Here is a 3811-nt window from a genome sequence, read left to right as displayed (position 1 = left end):
GGGGGGGCTGGATCACTCGAGGTCAGGAGTTCGAGACCAGCATGGCTGACGTGGAGAAACCCCATCTCTACTAAAAATACAAAAATTAGCTGGGTGTGGTGGCGGGCACCTGTAATCCCAGCTACTTGGGAGGCTGCAGCAAAAGAATCACTTGAACCCAGGAGGCAGAGGTTGCAGTGAGCCAAGATTGTGCCACTGCACTCTAGCCTGGTGACAGAGTAAGACTCTGTCTCAAAAAACAAAAGGAAGGATTTACTATTGATAACAACTAGAAAAAACACTATTTCTGCATTTGTGTCACTGTTGGTGCTATCAGTGGCCCAAAGGCCAGTGAGGTGGACCCAAGTGAGGCATGGACCTCCAGACTCCGTGCCGGGGAGGCAATTGGCAGGAAGTTGCAAAATCTGACTTGGGGTAAGAACGTGGTTAAACACCACTGAGCCAGGCAGCAGGCAGGCTCCCCTGGCCGCGTGCCTCTGACCACCGTGTCCCCAGAGCCCAGGAAGGGGAAACGGAAGCCTGCGCATCAGAAACCCAAGGCTCCCACTGCCATGACTATGGGCTGAGTCACCACGGCAGAGAAAAAGCCCCTCGCTGGGTCCCTCCCTCCCCACACCCAGCTGACCACAGAAATCACTGCCTGTCAGAGCAGCAAGGGAGCTGAGCAGGGGGAGGCCCAGTGTTCATCCCTACAGCACAGCTGCCTGGACAGGGACGGGGGACTGTGGGAGTCTCATCCCTGCATTTCAGGGACCAGAAGTCAGGCAGAAGGGACAGGAGCAGGGTGGATGTTCCAGCCAGGTCAGCATGCAGAGCCCTGGGTGGGGGCTGCCCACCTGGGCCAGAGGAGGTGGTCCCCCCCACCGCCCTGCAACTCCAACAGCCTCTGAGGAGGGCAAGATCTCCTAAAAACCGAGTTTTGGCTGGAAAATCTGGATGGTGCGTTACCTGCAGGCTCCCCCACAGGGAGAGGGAAGTTTCATTCTGCACGAACCAACTGAGGTATGCAGGGCGGGGCCACTTGCCAGGTGGCAGGAACGTGAGACAGCGGGGCTGGGGAGAGGCCAGCCAGCCTTGAGCCCTGGGGCTCGCTCTTTCTGCACACCCAGCTGCTGAGTGTGGCAAGTTTCAGGGTCGCCCCTCCTGAGCTCTTCCCACGAGCTCAGCTCTTAGGGACTGAAGCGTGCTTTCACACTCCCCAAATTCATACACTGAAGTCCTAACCCCCAGTACCTCAGAACATGATAGTATTTGGATCCAGAGTCTTTTTCTTTTTGGAGAAGAGTCTCACTCTGTCACCCAGGCTGGAGTGCAGTGGTGCAATCTTGGCTCACTGCAGCCTCTGCCGCCTGGGTTCAAGCCATTTTCCCACTGTAGGCTCCTGAGTAGCTGGGATTACAGGGGTTCCCCCACCATGTCCGGCTAATTTTTTAATTTTTAGTAGAGACGGGGTTTTACCACGTTGGCCACAAACTCCTGACCTCAAGAGATCCACCTGCCTCAGCCTCCCAAAGTGCTGGGCTTACAGGCGTGAGCCACCATGCCCGGCCTTGGTCCCAGGGTCTTAAAGAGGTAAGTTAAACCAAGAGAATTACCATGGGCCCAAATTCAATACAATTAGTACCCTTAAAAGAAAAGTACATTTCTTCTTGAAAGAAGAGAAGACACGGGCACGCAGGGGCATGAGCCTGTGAGGACTCAGGGAGAAGGCGGCCGGCCACCAGCCAAGAAGAAGGGGCTGGGAGAAAGCAGCCCTGCTGACACCTTGACCTCGCCTCAGGCCTCCAGCGGGGCGAGAACAGACTCCTACTGTGTAGCCGCCCGGTCTGTGGCATTCATTATGACAGTCTTGGGAAACTGAGGCCCCAGCCCTGGCTGAGGCTACACACACATCAGCTCACTGAATCCTCGACCCACTGTGCCCTACTTTTCCCAGAGAAAGAACTGAGGCTCGGAGAGGCAGTTACTGCTCGAGGCGACTCAGCTAGTGGACGGCAGAGCGGGGCTTGAACCCAGGACCAGCTGACTCTAGCCAGACCTGGAGACCTTCCAAGAAAGGAAATGGCATTCCTCGCTCCCAGCAGCAGACAGAGGGGGACCATGGTCAGACAGGAAGACCTCTGTACCCCAGGCCCAAACAGAGGACCCGGCATAGCCAGTGCCCAGCTGCCTGCTGCCACCCCCCAGCTGCTCCAGGAATGCAGGATGTGAAGGGGGCCTGGGACCGCTGGTGTCTGCCCAGCTTGGCCTCCTTCCCCCCACCCCCCACTTCCTGGCAGCCCCTGGAGTGAGCAATTCCAGGCTCCACAAATTCCAAGCCCAGCCTCCGAGACGGAGGAAGCAGAGAACTTTCTCACAGTCTGTGGGGTGGAAGGAAGGCCTGAAACCAGCCTCGTCAGCTCCCAGCCTGGGGTGAAGGGGCCCCCCGGCAGGACACCTTCCTGGCACAGGACACCCCTTCATTCCCCGGCCCAGCAGCTCTCCTGGGCCTCCCTCTGCTCCACTACACCCTAAACACAAGAATCCCCCCATGGCCTCCCCGCTGAGCGCTCACTGTGCGTGCCAGGCTCACCGCCAAGAGCTCCACGCAGACCAGCTCTTCCCAATCAACTCTCCAGCTCGAGCTTATCATCATCCACACCGCACACATGGGGACTGAGGGTGGCCCCCCCTACCTTGCTCTGTGCCCACCCCTTCCCTATCTGGCCCACTCTGTCAGGCCAGGTCGGCCGTTAGCCTTGGAAACCTTGAGGAATGGCACCAAGCCAGGGGCTGGGAAGGCGGAGAGCCCTTGGCCAGGCAGCCAGAGCCTTGAGTGCCTCCGCCCAGTCCCAGCCCCAGCCCACAGCACCCGGGACCGGGGAACAGGAGGCCCTTTGTGGGCGGCTGGGCCCAGGTGGCAGGGGCCGGCCTGGCTGAAGACCTGGCTTGGCAGAGGCCAGACAGGGCAGAGGCAGCTCTGGAGAGGCGAGCAGGAGGAGTGGGGTGAGCCAAGGCCTGCGGCAGCAGCTTAGAGGCCACTGGAGCCCTGCAACCTGTCCCCTGCAACCTTCCACCTCTGTACCGTGTGGCACTGCACCCAAGGGTGGAGCGGGGGCACGTGCCTCCCTCAGGCCAGATCACCAGGAAGCAGTTCAGGGTCCAGGACTGCGTTGCTCCTTCCCCAGGGCACCACCCTCACCTTGGAAGACCATCCTCAGCCTTCCTGATCAAATTCCTTAGAGGCCTTCAAGACTCTTCCAGACCTGACCCCAGAGGCCCCCCTCGAGCCCCATTTCAGGTCATCCCCTCCCCGCTTCAGGTCCTTGTACAGTTCCTCCTCCAGGCCTACTCCTACCACCTGTGGCTCTCCTTTCATGCTGGCTGCCTGGCATACTCCTCCCCTCTCCTCTACGAAGGATGTGATGGGCCCAGGCATCTCCTCCTTCAGGACTCAGCTGAAGCTGAACCATAACCTCCTCAAAGGAGCCTGCCCTGACCAACCCTTCCCCCAACACACACACCTCAGGGCTCCCGGGGTGGCTCTGCCCAGCAACCAGCATAGCTGTGAGCCGTCACCCCAGCAACCTCATCTGTCTAGCATCTGTCTCCCCTACCAGACTGCCAACTGCATGAGGGCAGGGAATGTTTCTTGTTGCACCCCAGTGCCTAGATCTGGGGCTTCTGAGTAGATACTAAAAAATGTCTGCTGAATAAATGAGTGACCTGGAAGAGTCACCTCCTAAGTTTACAGATGAGAGCAATGAGGCCCTGAGGGAGACTGTGAGGTTTCCAAATCACCCTGCTGGTTGGTGGAGAAAAAAAAAAAAAA

At 58.5% G+C, this 3811-nt stretch overlaps 1 protein-coding gene across 1 annotated transcript in view; it reads right to left on the bottom strand.

Annotated features, from left to right (window-relative positions):
* Positions 1 to 3811, bottom strand: part of NIBAN2 (niban apoptosis regulator 2) — a 58124-nt gene that overhangs the window by 8138 nt on the left and 46175 nt on the right. The gene's annotated exons all lie outside the window — the stretch shown is intronic.

The sequence above is a fragment of the Cebus imitator genome, unplaced genomic scaffold (genome assembly GCF_001604975.1).
Source record: "Cebus imitator isolate Cc_AM_T3 unplaced genomic scaffold, Cebus_imitator-1.0 Scaffold216, whole genome shotgun sequence".
NCBI classification, from domain to species: Eukaryota; Metazoa; Chordata; class Mammalia; order Primates; family Cebidae; genus Cebus; species Cebus imitator.
The sequence above is the reverse complement of the archived record's forward strand: the minus strand, read 5'-3'. Positions and strand labels throughout refer to the sequence as shown.